The sequence below is a fragment of the Anser anser genome (genome assembly GCF_964211835.1).
Source record: "Anser anser genome assembly, chromosome: W".
In the NCBI taxonomy this organism is placed as follows: Eukaryota; Metazoa; Chordata; class Aves; order Anseriformes; family Anatidae; genus Anser; species Anser anser.
This window is the reverse complement of record NC_139731.1, coordinates 12,570,865-12,586,758: the sequence shown is the minus strand read 5'-3', so window position 1 is coordinate 12,586,758 and position 15,894 is coordinate 12,570,865. Positions and strand designations below refer to the sequence as shown.

At 44.9% G+C, this 15,894-nt stretch overlaps 1 long non-coding RNA gene across 1 annotated transcript; it reads left to right on the top strand.

Moving 5' to 3' along the window:
* The first annotated feature begins 2,535 nt into the window (after positions 1-2,535).
* Positions 2,536-13,914, top strand: LOC310888772. The gene is made up of 3 exons (XR_014576151.1): positions 2,536-2,762; positions 9,369-9,489; positions 12,176-13,914. It is a non-coding gene; the product is annotated as an uncharacterized lncRNA (long non-coding RNA).
* The last annotated feature ends 1,980 nt before the right edge of the window (positions 13,915-15,894 follow it).

The window sequence follows — 15,894 nt, the reverse complement described above, 5'->3', positions numbered from 1 at the left end:
CTGCTGCTATGTGTGTTCTCATGCGAGGGGGAATGCCATTTTGCCCTTTTTTGGAGCTGGTTTCTACTGCAATTGTTAACTTAACAGGAAATTCCTATACTTGTTTTTTTCCTTCAACAGGATATTGGGGGTATAAGCAGTTAACCGTTGAAAACCTCCCATCAGCAATATTTAATGAACAAACAAGGCTTTACCCATTACAACCCCCCCTTTTTCTCTGTATCATTTTGTTCATTAAATCTATTTAGTTCTAATTGACTCAGGATTAATGTTTCCTCTAGTAGGGGTCTATCATTTATCGATTCATACTTTGTCCTCATAAGCATCAGGTGAGCAGCCTCCAATCTACCTTTAACAATAGCTATGACTTTGTTAAGGATACAAGGACCAAACGTTAGTCCTAGGGTTAATAAAATCAGCGGGCCAGCTATTGTTGACAACAGAGCGGTGAGCCACGGCGAGTGATTATACCAGGACTTGTAACAGCTTTGTTGGGCCTCCCGCTCTCTTTTTCTCCTTTCCAATTCTTCTCTAAGTTTGGTCATGGTATCTCTCACAATTCCAGTATGATCAGCATATACACAGCATTCCTCCCTGAGAGCGGCACACAACCCTCCTTGTTGTAAATACAATAAATCTAGTCCTCTGCGATTCTGTAATACCCCTTCAGATAACGATCTTATAGATTTTTCTAAAGCACTGACAGATTTCTCAATTCTGGCTAAATCTTCATCCACAGCCGCTCTCAGAGAGGTGATCTCTTTTCCTTGTTTGATTAACGAGGCAACCCCTGTGCCTACCCCTGCACCCCCCCAAATTATTAGGGTAGCCACTGTCAGTGTGGAAATTGGTTCCCGTTTTGTCAAATGGTGTTCTTGATTGATCTGATTGTCATACATGAAACTCTCTGGGTGGTAGAGTATCTTTGGGATGATTATTACTTGAACACAGAATTCTACAGACTCATCGAACAAGTCCAGAGATAGACAAGGGGTGAAGGGGTGACTCCCATCTTTGAGCATACCCGCCTAGCATTCTCTGCTGGTAATAACCATTTTGCTGTTTTTTTTTTTTTTTTTTTTTAACTTCCGACGTTAGTTTGATTTGCACACAAGTGCATTTTATCGGGCGGGACTTGTCCCATGCATCTCCCCTTCCCAGTCACTTGGGTCATCGTTATGCCCTGACTCTCTTTCCCCCACGTACATTGCGAGGGATTGGCTCCATTTACCCGCCGGGCCTTCTCATTGACCCCTACAGCTTCATAAAAGGGCGGCCTTACCCCATAACAGAGCCAGCACCGCTCAGTCAGGTGAGGGTTGGTAACATTTAACAGCTGGTAGCTTACTTGCATCAATTTCCACAGGTGTTGTGGTTTAACCCGGCTGGCAGCTAAACACCACACAGCCGTTCGCTCACCCTCCCCCCTCCCTCTCTGGGATGGGGGAGAGAAACGGGAAAGTGAAGCCTGTGAGTTGAGATAAAGACAGTTTATTAAGACAGGAATATAATAATAACAATAATAATAATAATAGTGATAATGATAATAGTATTAATAATAATAATGTGTAAGAAAACAAGTGATGCACAATGCAATTGCTCACCACCCGCTGACCGATGCCCAGCCTATCCCCGAGCAGCCGGCCCCCCACCCCGGCCAGCCACCCCTATATATTGTTTAGCATGACGTCAGATGGTATGGAATACCCCTTTGGCCAGTTTGGGTCAGCTGTCCTGGGTCTGTCCCCTCCCAGCTCCTGCTGCACCCCCAGCCTGCTCGCTGGCAGGACAGAGCGAGAAGCCGAGAAGTCCTTGGCTTGGTGTAAACACTGCTCTGCAACAATTAAAACATCAGCATGTTATCAGCGCTCTTCTCATCCTAATCCAAAACATAGCACCCTACCAGCTACTATGAGCTACTTAACTCTGTCCTAACTGGAACCAGGACAACAGGGAACTTTTCCCATTGTCATTTCCGGGATTCCGGATGATGGTGTCATTACTAACAGTAAAGTTTCCAGTATTTTTCTCGATACCCTCTTCATCCAAGCTTGGGTTCAATACCAGGTCGGGTCCGACCGATTCAGGAGGATCCGGTGGTGCGGCCTCCTTTTTTATAAATATGAAGCCTCCTCTATCGGCTCCAGGTTCCCAGAACCTTACACCCCAGGTTTTCCCTATCTCCCATCCTCGATCGTTTTGAGGATCTTCGAGTCATCCCAGCTACCCAGGGTCCACTTAAAGGGCTGGTGCGAATATCCCTCGTCAGCCCCTGCCGGACAGGGGATATTCAATAGGAGAGGTAGTGCCAACATACACCAGAAGGGCAACGTCCATTTATAATTCTGGGGAGGTTGTTTCGAGTCACGGTGGGTACCAGGGCAGTTTATTCGGCCGGATCCCATTATCCAAAATAGGGGTGGGTACCACATAATCTGCCCCACCGTTGTACCCCTCTGCCTTGCCCGCTGATTCAAGGATCAAAGTTCCAATTTCTTCAAGTGGTATATTCTTTATTAGCAGTGCTGGATGCACGATAGGCGGAGCGATCCCCTCCAGCGCTGCTAATAAAGAATATACCACTTGAAGAAATTGGAACTTTGATCCTTGAATCAATCTGGCGACCCAGATGGGACATCCTCTCTGTCGGACTGCAGGACCCGCTGGGGACAGGACTCCCTAGGGTACCCCCGGGATTTCCCGGAGGGACTCCTCGACTCACTGGATCACTGCAGAGTAAGACAAGGACCCCATCATTGTAAGTGAGTATATTCTTTATTTTGGTTTGGTTTTTGGTAGACCGGTCATTTGGAGCCGCCCGTAAGTCAGAAGGGTAATCCTTTGCGGGGCGGCATTTGGTGTATACTTTTGTGGTCAGTACCACAAGTACACGTTGGGATTATATTTTGGAAACCGAAGAGAGGAGCTCATCTCTGAGGTGTGTTTGGAATATTGGAAACTTTAGGTATTGGTGATACCTTGAAGTTGGAGTCGTCCATAAGTCGGAAAGTGAAGGTTTTCCGCGGGACGGCGTTCAGTTTTTTGGAAGGCATTCGGTTGCCGTTGGGAAACAAACAACTTTTGTGTGCGGGACTAGTTTTACGTTCTGGTTGAATGTGAGTTTTGATACGTTGTGACTGAATGTGGATTTTGATACTGGCCAGTGTCTTTGTGGTTCTGATTGTAACGTTACTTGGGTCTTGGTGTTATTGTGGAAAGGTGCCAGCTTGTTGCATTGTATAATGAAAAAAGAAAAAAAAAAGAAAAGAAAAAAAACATTTTGAATTGTAACATCGGGGGGGACAGCAGAGTGGTGGCATTCCAAAGAAAAGCCCATTGGGGTGTATTTTGAGTCACTGGAAGGATATAGGGGGATCCCCCGGTGGAACCGAAAATAAGAAAACGCTGATAAAGTATTGTAATCAATGGTGGCCACTTAGTTAGATTGTGAAGAAAAATGGCCACTGAACGGAACTTTGAATTATAACGCTCTGCTGCAATTAATGTTGTTTTTGAGGAGAGAAGGGAAATAGGATGAAATGTTGTATCAGCATCTTGGAGGGAAAAGGTATGGAATTAAGTTGGCCCCTGACTGAGCCTTTGGTGCTGGCATTAGAAAAGTACAGGCTGGAGAAAGATAAAGGAAGTGTTAAAAGGGTTGTTGAAGGTGTTAAAGGTTGTGTGGCATGTAGTATTTAACAGAGCTGTTTGAAGCTGAATGAGCAGGGAAAGAGGATGTAGGAATGTTAATAGTTCCGCCTCAACCCGAGGCTGAGATCTCTAAATCGCGGGTGCGAGGCCTCCGGGGCAGAGGGACCGTGATGGGTCCGAGAGAGTTGTCGTGGAAACAGAAAAGCAGCTAACTCTTAAAACAACCTGAGTTCCTGTGTGAGCTCAGATTGCCAATGGGACCGCTCAGGGAACTGTCAACGATTGCATTCCCCTGACCGACGCCCCTACTGAGACCCTAATCATCCCGGAAATTATGTAAATACCAAAATAAAAGCAGACGAGAAGTTTGACTATAACAGTGTCTTGACCGGAGGATAAGGATTTTGTGACGGTGATAGGAGCTACAGGCCAGCATGAGAAAGCTTTTTTTCTAAGGCCTTTAAAATATAAATTAGGGAAACAAATGGGAATACATAGGTTTTTATATTTACCGGGATCCCCGAAGTCTTTGCTAGGGTGAGATTTGCTAGAACAATTAGAAGCGGAAATTATCTTTGAAAAAGGGAAGGTTGGGTTAAAAGTGAGAGAAGAACAGCTGATAACCGCGCTAAGCTTAACGCTGATACAAGCAGACCCCATCGGTGAGGTGCCTTCGGAGATTTTAGACCAAGTTTACCCGGGAGTCTGGGTCACTGATATCCTTGGGCGAGCTAAAAATGCAGCCCCGATAGTGGTGAGATTAAAGCCAGGGGAAAGGCCAGTTAAGATTAAGCAATATCCCCTAAGAATAGAAGACAGGAAAGGAATTAAGGGGATAGTGGATAAGTTTTTACAATATGGGCTGCTGGTTGAGTGTGAATCTGAATATAGTACTCCTATACTGCCAATTAAGAAGCCAGATGGGAAGAACTACAGATTGGTACAGGATTTAAGAGCTATAAATAAGATCACTGAAGATATACACCCCGTGGTGAGAGAGGGAGTTAGGGGAATCTTATCAAGTAGAGATAGAGTGCTGACGGCATGAAACTAGGACTAACTATGGTGCTTGTGCAAATTAATTAAAGCAAGAAGCCTTGGGCCCCTTTACCAAGGTCAGTCTCTTAATAAGGGTGTGAGCCTATCTTAAGAAACTGGTAGAAACTGGTCCTGTGGATGGACAAGATCCAAGAAGCAACTGAGTCTGCGCAGAGACAAGAGGTCAACTAGTGGTGATGAGGAAGAGTCATCAATCTTCATCCCCACGACCCCCGACGACCACCACCAGGATACACTGCGCAAGCGCAGATGGGAGGAGTTTATGGAAATGACTCCTTGGAACTAATTTTAATACGAAGCGGGGACAGGTTATGAGTATGTATGTATAGGCGTATTGTGAAACTTCATGCATATGTAACTCTTTACTGCATATAACCAAGGCAAGTTGCCGCATCAGGCGCGCATGACTTTGGCGGGACTACCCCCCGTGCCGCCCAGCGCTGAATAAACATACCTACTTTACAATCTTACTGATTGTGGAGTCTGTTTTCCGCAAGTCAGTGGTAGCCAACCCGTACACATTATTGACTAAATTAAAAGATAATTTAGTTTGGTTTACCGTACTGGATTTAAAGGATGCCTTCTTCTGCCTAACTTTAGCCCCGGAAAGCCAGAAGCTTTTTGCTTTTGAATGGGAGAATCCAGATTCAGGACGAAGGGCTCAATTGACTTGGACTGTACTACCGCAGGGATTTAAAAACAGCCCCACGATTTTCAGAAACCAACTAGCAAAGGAACTTGAGGTTTGGGAGGCCCCCGACACCACAGGAGTTTTATTGCAGTATGTCAATGACCTTTTAATAGCCACTGAAGATAGGAGCAGCTGTATGCAATGGACAATAAGCCTTCTTAACTTCCTAGGTTTAAATGGATATCAGGTCTCTCAACAAAAGGCTCAATTGATTCAATCGCGTGTGACTTATTTAGGTTTTGAGATTTCAGGAGGACAAAGAGAGCTGGGAACAGAACACAAAGAGGCTATCTGCCGTACCCCTGAGCCTCAGACTATCAAGGAATTACGAACTTTCCTAGGGATGACAGGTTGGTGCTGCCTGTGGATTAATAATTATGGACTGATTGTAAGACCCCTATATGATCTTATTAAAAATAACCAATCAAGACTGATTTGGACGGGGGAGGCACGGGCTGCCTTTAAGAAGCTTAAATTGGAGCTAATGCGAGCACCAGCTTTGGGTCTACCGGACTTGTCTAAACCCTTTTGGTTGTACTCCTATGAGAGACAAGGGATGGCTCTGGGAGTGCTGGCACAAAAGTTGGGCCCCTACAGGAGAGCTGTGGCCTACTTTTCTAAACAACTGGATGAAGTAAGTAAAGGTTGGCCGGGTTGCCTTCGAGCAGTGGCCGCTATTATACAGGAGGCTCGGAAGTTCACTATGGGACAGAAGATAACCGTGCTGGTATCACACACTGTCTCGGCAGACTTGAAGCAGAAAGGGGCACACTGGTTATCCCCTCAAAGATTTTTAAAATAACAAGCGATACTGGTGGAGCAAGATGACGTAAAAATTGTGGTTGCTAACATTGTGAACCCAGCTTCTTTCCTTAGCAACGCTCCTGACGAGCCAGTGGTCCACGATTGTATCGAAACTATTGTGGGAATAGAAATGTTGTTTTTGCAGTGTTACATTGTATAGAAGGAAGGAATGTGGTATTGAGATATGCTTAAAGTGATAAGAAAGCTCAGCAGGTGACCTCCTAAAATGCAGACAACCAGACTCCTTAGAGCAATCAGGGATTTTTACACCCTCAGCACCCCTCCTCTTCTGGGAATGTAAAGCGAATGAACCAGACATTAAAGAAGCAATTAACTAAGTTAGTGTTAGAAACCCAACTTCCTTGGGTAAAATGCTTACCTTTAGCATTCCTACAGGTTCAGACAGCACCAAGAAAGGATATGGGAATTTCACCATATGAGATGCTGTTCGGATTGCCCTATCTGGGCAGAAGGGATGAGATACCACAATTCGAAACAAGAGAGTTTTCTTAAGAACTGTATTCTGGGGTTGTCCCCTTCTTTGTCATCTCTCAGGACCCGTGGGAAATTGGGTCCTGATTCAGACCTGGAAAGGATCAACTCCGGCCTGAATGGGAAGGACACTTCCAAGTACTACTAACCACTGAAACAGCCATAGGAACTGCGGAAAAAGGTTGGACTCACTATACTCGAGTGAAGGCATCCGTCGACCCTAGTACCTGGGAAGCTGTTCCTACAGAAGACTTGTTGGAAGCTGAAATCGAAGAGAAAAATCTCATAGTGGACTCTGAGCGGGATAAGAGCTTGCGATTGTAAACTAACCTTTTATTTTCACAGGTAACTAATGAGTGTGACTTGTGATTGAGAGAAAGGACAGACCTATAGTGAATTGAAGTGTTCCCAAGGGGGGTTTGTTATAGTAGTAGTGTATGTCTTATTCTTTGTATTGATAATTATTTGGAAACCTGAGGTTTAAAAATAATGACAGGGAAAAATCAATTATTAATTTTGTTCCTAGTGATTGTAGGCCTCAGAGAAAGCCTTGGTCCATTGGCAACTTGGAAAAGGCATGACCAGATAATAGTAAGACGGGATACCCCGTAGAAATATGGGTGAATGTGACAGAGGCTTATGTACCACAATCCGTCATGTTTGATGCTTGTGAGGTGTTAGCTTGTGGAGATTTAAATGCCCAACGACAACCGAGCAGAGAGAACAAATAACTGGGAGAGGCCCAACAGCCAGATTGAGAATAGCTGTATGGAAACGATCCTCTATTGCCATCAGAGAAAGGGAGAAACTCAAGGAGAAAACAGGAGAGAAAACAGGAGGCCCTCTTTGAAATGCGGCAGTTCAAACATTTGAGATTGAAACAGGGCATGGGGATGTGAATGCCTGGATAGAATGGGTCAAATATACTGTCCAGAGTCTCAACCATAGCGATTGCTATGCTTGTGCCTCGGGAGGACCGATTGCCCAGATAGTGCCCTGCCCATTGGGGTGGACCAAGAACTCCCAGGGAATGCGATATATGATTGCATTGTACCAAGAAAAGACTGCCTGGGGAAATGAGGCCTGTAAGTCTCTCTCTTTGCTATTCCCTTCCTTGCGTGATAGCAATGTCAGGGCTCCCCCTGCATTCTCCACAGCTATAGGTAACCATACAGCTTGCCTCTCACGGCAGGGTGTGAGTGCTACCCAGCATCTGGGAGAATTTGCCTTGTGCACGAGGACCTTGAATGCTACCGAGGACTTGATGGGAAACTGCTCAAGACTTGAGATCCCCAGGGCAGATCTCTGGTGGTACTGTGGAGGGAAGATCTTACGGTCCACCCTACCATCTAACTGGGGAGGCACTTGTGCACTTGTTCAATTAGCTATACCCTTCACCCTGGCATTTGAAAGAGAAACATCACAAATACCCAGAAGAAGTAAAAGAAGCTTAGGAGTATCATTTGATGATAGAGCGTACATAGATTCTATTGGGGTGCCTAGAGGAGTTCCCGATGAACAGGAAGCCAGGAATCAAATTGCTGCAGGGTTTGAGTCACTGCTCTGATGGGTAATGATCAATAAAAATGTGGATTGGATTAATTATATCTATTATAATCAGCAGAGATTCATAAACTATACAAGAGATGCGATAAGAGGAATCGCTGAACAACTAGATGCCGCCAGCAAAATGGCTTGGGAAAACAGAATAGCATTAGATATGATTCTTGCGGAGAAAGGTGGTGTGTGCGTGATGCTGGGCAACCGTTGTTGTACTTTTATCCCTAACAATACTGCCCCGGATGGCACAGTAACTAGAGCATTGCAAGGGCTTACCACCCTTGCCAATGAATTGGCAGAAAACTCAGGAGCAGACACTTCCATCACAGGATGGTTGGAATCTTGGTTTGGTAAATGGAAAGGGATGGTAGTGTCCATATTTACATCCTTGATTGTAGTAGCAGGAGTTTTGACAGCCGTTGGTTTTTGCATTATCCCCTGTGTAAGGGGACTTGTCCAGCGGTTAATTGAAACTGCACTTTTGAAACAAATGACCATGGATCCACCACCCTACTCAGATAAGATGATATTAGAGCAAATGGAAAGCAAAGAAAGGGAAGAAGAGGAAGACATCTATCAAATTACATCTTAGAGAAAAATTTTGCAAACATCAACAAATTATAAAAAGAGAAAAGGGGGGAATTGTGGGAATAGAAATGTTGTTTTTGCAGTGTTACATTGTTTAGAAGGAAGGAATGTGGTATTGAGATATGCTTACAGTGATAAGAAAGCTCAGCAGGTGACCTCCTAAAATGCAGACAACCAGACTCCTTAGAGCAATCAGGTGAAAATCACTATGTTAAGTCAAGCCAGATAAGGGGAGAAAACATTACCATCTCAAAAACAGGCCGGCAACTGAAGGCCAGGCATTGTCTGTGAAGCATCAGATAGGTTGTGAACCTGGATTACCCACTCCAGTGGGGAAACAGGGGAGGGTCCTGTCATCAAAAAGTATATAAACTGTGTTTTGGAACTAGTGGGTGCGCTCTCCTGCTTGTGGGGCGCCCGCCATTGCAATCGTGAATAAATTACTACTTCACTGAGATCCTCGCCTGAGCTTAAGATATTGGCTACGGAGTGTTTCTCACACTATGGAAACTGTGTATTCTAGCTGACCAGATCTCAAGGAGGAACCCTTGGAAGACGCAGACGAATCATGGTATACTGATGGAAGCAGCTTTGTGAAACAGGGACAACGTAAAGCAGGGTATGCGGTGACAACCACTCAACAGGTAATTGAATCGAAACCATTACCCCCAGGACATCTGCTCAAAAGGCAGAAATAGTTGCTCTCACACGAACACTGGAATTAGCAGCAGGAAAGAGAGTGAGTATTTGGACAGATTCCAAGTATGCATTTGATGTTCTGCATGCACATAGAATCACAGAATCACAGAATCGTCTAGGTTGGAAGAGACCTCCAAGATCATCTAGTCCAACCTCTGCCCTAACACTAACAAGTCCTACACTAAACCATATCACTAAGGGCTACATCTAAATGTCTTTTAAAGACCTCCAGGGATGGTGACTCAACCACCTCCCTGGGCAGTCCATTCCAATGCATAACAACCCTTTCAGTAAAGAAGTTCTTCCTAACATCCAACCTAAACCTCCCCTGGCGCAACTTTAGCCCATTCCCCCTCGTCCTGTCACCAGGCACGTGGGAGAATAGACCAACCCCCACCTCTCTACAGCCTCCTTTAAGGTACCTATAGAGAGCGATGAGGTCTCCCCTGAGCCTCCTCTTCTCTAAACAACCCCATCTCCCTCAGCCGCTCCTCGTAAGCCTTGTTCTCCAGACCCCTCACCAGCTTCGTTGCCCTTCTCTGGACTCTCTCGAGCACCTCCATGTCCTTCTTGTAGTGAGGGGCCCAAAACTGAACACAGTACTCGAGGTGCGGCCTCACCAGATAGCCCTCACCAGATAGCCCTCACATGGGGCTATCTGGAAGGAGCGAGGATTATTGACGGCCCAAGGAAAACAAATAAAATATGTTGAGGAGATTTTGAAGTTATTAGAAGCGGTAAAGCAACCAGAGAAGGTGGCTGTTATACATTGCCGGGGACACCAAAGAGGAACCGCTGACTTCGAGGTAGGGAACCGATTGGCTGACCAAGAAGCAAAAGGGTGGCCGGATTGGCTGAGGCAGAAGCGCTCACTTTAATACCAGACGGTAAAATACAATTTTTAGGTGAAGGACAGGAACCTAGGTACACATGGGAAGATCAAAAGTTAATTGGGGACCTGGGAGGAAAAGCAAGGAGTGACGGATGGGTATACCTGAAAGATAATAGGGTTGTACTACCCTCTAATTTAATATGGCCTACGGTCATGGCGGAACATAATAAGACTCATTGGGGAGCAGACACCTTGTATAAAAATCCGAGTCGAGTCTTAGTGGGAAGAAATCTGTATACTACGGTAAAACGAGTAACCCAACAATGCAGTAGTTGTTTGCATCATAACCCTAACACAGAAAATAGGGTAAGGTTCGGAATAATTGGTAAAGGAAACTATCCCGGACAACAATGGCAGATCGATTTTTCAGAACTGCCTAGAAAAGGGAGGTATCAATACTTGTTGGTTTTGACAGATACTTTCTCCGGGTGGCCGGAGGCTTTTCCCTGTCGAACCAACAAGGCAAGAGAAGTGGTCAAGGTTTTACTGAATGAGATAATACCGCGTTTCGGAATTCTGGCAGCAATGTCCTCGGATAGAGGCTCTAATTTTTTTGCACAAATAGTTCAACAAGTAAGTAAGGTCTTAGGGGTAGACTGGCAACTCCATACCCCTTACAGACCACAGGCAAGCGGACAAGTGGAGAAGATGAATCACCTAATCAAACAACAAATGGCCAAAATAGGACAAGAGACTAATTATCATGGCCTCAGTCTCTCCCTTTAGCTTTACTTAGAATTAGAGTAAAACCACGGACAAAGGAGAATCTAAGCCCTTTTGAAATATTATATGGAAGACCCTATCAGTTTTTGTTCAGCGGGAAGGATCTGACGGAATTGGGGTCAGGATACTTGTATAATTATTTAATAGGACTCCAAAAAACAGTTGAATCAAATATCTAAAGTTGTCTCAGGAACCAGGGCTAGAGGACTGGACTAACCAATCCACCCCTTTAGTAGTGGGAAATGGAACACCACACATGTTCAGCTGAGAAATGGGACTTGGCTGAAATGTTCATATTGAGAATTTTTTGGATCCGGATGTGAAACTGTGGCAAGAGCACAAGAGGGGGGACAATTCGATGGTCAAATCTTGAGCTGTCAGCGTGATAACACCACTAAGGAATAGCATGTGGTGCGGGTCTATGGTTGGAAATGGCAGAATGAGAATGGGAGGCGAGTGTTCTTTAAACATTTCTGGTCAGCTTATAATATGACAGGCCGCCAAAGAGAACTGAATTGTGACTGTAAGTGGAATCCCAACGTGGGAGCTTGGAAGCGCGCATATACGAGTACAAACGGGGCAGACATTGTAACAGGACCACTCGGTAACAAGGACACTCTGTATTATCACGCCCCAAAGGGTAAAGAGGGATGGGATGGTCCTTTTCCAAACGGGACGTGGGCCCTAAAGGGACATTATTGGGTGTGTGGCAAACATGCTTACAAGAGGCTACCCGGAAACTGGTCGGGAATATGCTATGTGGGGTACATAAGACCCTTGTTCTTTTTATTGTCACAAACACAAGGAAATCATTTAGGAATAAGATTATATGATGACCTGAACAGAGTGAAACGATCTATTGATACTTCCTTAGCCGGGGGTAGTGCCCAAAAGAGGAGAAAGGATGAATGGCCTCCTGAAAGAATCATACAGCATTATGGGCCAGCTACCTGGAACCCGAATGAGTTGGTATCAGGAGCCCGAGAACCTATTTATAATTTGAACCCAATAATTAGGTCGCAAGCTATCCTCGAAGTTGTAACCAATCAAACAGCGACGACCTTGGATCTTCTGGCTGATCAATCCACTCAGATGAGGAATGCTATCTTTCAACGTAGAATGGTCTTAGACTATTTACTAGCAGAAGAAGGGGGAGTGTGTGGAAAACTGAACGATTCTAATTGTTGTTTACAAATTGATGATAATGGAAAAGTGGTTAAGCAGATAACAAAAGAAATTAGAAAGCTAGCCCACGTCCCAGTACAAACCTGGAAGGGTATGGATTGGGATTTCTTTTCATGGTTGCCCAGTGGACCATGGGTTAAAAGGATGCTATTTTTATTTTTATGTGGTGTAATGACATTATTGTTTATACCTTGTATGATACCTTGCTTTACATTGTTGGTATTGCGAATAATAAATAGCACCCAATTTGTGATGACTTCGGGAGAGAAAAGGTGATGTGTCGATAATGATGCTTAAGAAATGGACACCCCGAGAACTGACTGATGAAATCCAACTGCTACTAACAAAGGTTGAAGAAGAGACACGAATTGATGATATTAAAAAGAAGGGGAGGAATTGTAAGGAATGGTCCAGCAATTCGTGCCACTAAGGGGTTTGAAGGGTTAACATTGAGGCCTGGGTTTAGGCGAGAAGAGAACAAAGGGATTTCTTCAGAGAAAAACTGCTGACTTTGCACGGACCTGCAGTAACTTCTGACAGCCGGCCAAGAGACCACTAGATAAGGAGGAAGAATATGAGCCTCCCCGTCCGAGCGGCCCCCGAGAGACTAACAGAGACTGATAAGCAGGCGCACCTGGGAGGACTTCGGATTCGGGAAACCAATTATAATAACCCTGCCTCTTCTAGAAGTAGTAATGAATATGTATTAGCCTAGGAGCATAAAAATCAGCCGCCTTACGTAACAGGTGTGCGTCCTGGTGGAGCAGAGAGTCCCGGCGCACCCCGCGCTGTTTGCTTGCCTCTATTTGTTTAATAAATTGTAAACTTTGATTGCAGTCCTATCTGGGACTCAGTCATTTATAACAACTACCATGATTGCTATATACCATAGATGAAAATAGTGATTAATTAGAATGTATTGAAAAGATTGTAACCTGAGCGTGACATAAATGGTATGGAATAAGGGGTGGATATCTGTCCTGGTTTCAGCTAGGATAAGAGTTAATTTTCCTCCTAGTAGCTGGTAGGGTGCTATGTTTTGGATTAGGATGAGAAGAGCGCTGATAACATGCTGATGTTTTAATTGTTGCAGAGCAGTGTTTACACCAGGCCAAGGACTTTTCGGCTTCTCGCTCTGTCCTGCCAGCGATCAGGCTGGGGGTGCAGCAGGAGCTGGGAGGGGACAGACCCAGGACAGCTGACCCAAACTGGCCAAAGGGGTATTCCATACCATCTGACGTCATGCTAAACAATATATAGGGGTGGCTGGCCGGGGTGTGGGGGCCGGCTGCTCGGGGATAGGCTGGGCATCGGTCAGCGGGTGGTGAGCAATTGCATTGTGCATCGCTTGTTTTGTACGCATTAGTAGTAGTAGTACTATTATTATTATTTTTTTTTTTCCTGTCTTAATAAACTGTCTTCATCTCAACTCACAGGCTTCACTTCCCCGTTTCTCTCCCCCATCCCAGAGAGGGAGGGTGAGCAAACTGCTGTGTGGTGCTTAGCTGCCGACCGGGTTAAACCACAACAAAATACAAGATGAACTACTGTGGTGGGTGCGCATGATTGTGGTGGGACTACCCGCCCCCCCCCCCCCCGCCCCCCCCCCCCCCCCCCCCCCGCTGCCCAGAGCTGAATAAACATACCTACTTTACAGCCTTACAGGTTGTGGAGTCTGTTTTCCGCAAGTCAAGATAGGATACTGCTGTTGTTTAACTATTTCCACGCCCTTCTTGAACAGTTATCTTCAAGGGAGTTATATTAAGCCCTCCTCGATTTCCTTCCCTTACCCATACCATGGGATTTATTTCTTTTTCATTCTTTTCTGCTAATAATTTCATTGAGACTGTTATTCCTTTTTCACAGGTTTTCAACTGTATTCCTAATTTGACTATTAAATCTCTCCCTAATAAATTGGGCCCCGCTTCAGGTACATATAACAATTGCCCAGTGACAGATTTAGTTCCCCAGTTTAATTCAGTAGTCTCAAAAAGTGACACTACCAGACCAAATCCTTCTACCCCTGTTATTCTTAAAGTATTACTAGTCAAATTGAGTCCTGATATTTTATAAGCTAAAGATGATCTGGATGCTCCTGTATCTACTAAAAATACAACCTCTTCTTTAGGTCCCACCTCTAAATTTATCAAGGGCTCTTGGTGAGACCACTGTTCAAAGAACCCCTGACCCCCTTATTCAGAGTTTATGATAGTAAACAATCTTTCTTCCCTTTTCAATTCAGGGCATTCTCATTTAAAATGACCTATTTGCCTGCATTTAAAACATCCTTTCTGTACCTGTCCCTACCGTGGCTGAGGAGGAAGTGGCCACTTTGATTTCACATTCCTGTTTCCTTTTTCTTCTTGATTCCATCCCAATCCTTGTCTTTCTTGAAACTTCTTTTCCTGTGGGTTCCCCATTCTCTGCCCCACCACTTGATTCACTGTGGAGATCATCATTTTTGCCTTTTGTTTCTGCTTTTCATCTTCCCTTCTAACATACACTTTCTGCGCTTCCCTCAAAAGGTTTTCTAATGGCTGTTCATTCCACCCTTTCAGTTTCTGAAGTTTCCTTTGTATGTCCAGTCACGCTTTCATCACAAAATTAATCTTTAAAAGCCCCTGCGCTACAGGGTCATCAGGATTCATTCCTGAATACTTTTGCATCCTGTCTCTAAGCCTTTCCAAGAAATCACTTGGAGTTTCATCTTTACTCTTGTTGTGGTTTAACCCGGCTGGCAGCTAAACACCACACAGCCGTTCGCTCGCCCTCCCCCCTCCCTCTCTGGGATGGGGGAGAGAAACGGGAAAGTGAAGCCGGTGAGTTGAGATAAAGACAGTTTATTAAGACAGGAATATAATAACAATAAAAATAATAATAGTGATAATGATAATAGTATTAATAATAATAATGTGTAAGAAAACAAGCGATGCACAATGCAATTGCTCACCACCCGCTGACCGATGCCCAGCCTATCCCCGAGCAGCCGGCCCCCCACCCCGGCCAGCCACCCCTACATATTGTTTAGCATGACGTCAGATGGTATGGAATACCCCTTTGGCCAGTTTGGGTCAGCTGTCCTGGGTCTGTCCCCTCCCAGCTCCTGCTGCACCCCCAGCCTGCTCGCTGGCAGGACAGAGCGAGAAGCCGAAAAGTCCTTGGCCTGGTGTAAACACTGCTCTGCAACAATTAAAACATCAGCATGTTATCAGCGCTCTTCTCATCCTAATCCAAAACATAGCACCCTACCAGCTACTAGGAGGAAAAATTAACTCTGTCCTAACTGGAACCAGGACAGATATCCACCCCTTATTCCATACCATTTATGTCATGCTCAGGTTACACTCTTTCCAATACATTCTAATTAATCACCATTTTCATCTATGATATATAGCAATCATGGCAGTGATGACATACAGTATTATATAATAACTAACATACTACAATTCAACTCATGGGCTATTCTCACCCAGTATTAAATCCCCTTGAGGTACACACCGGACCTCCCCATTCTTTTGCATTACCCACCAAGTGCATCCAGGTCCCTGAG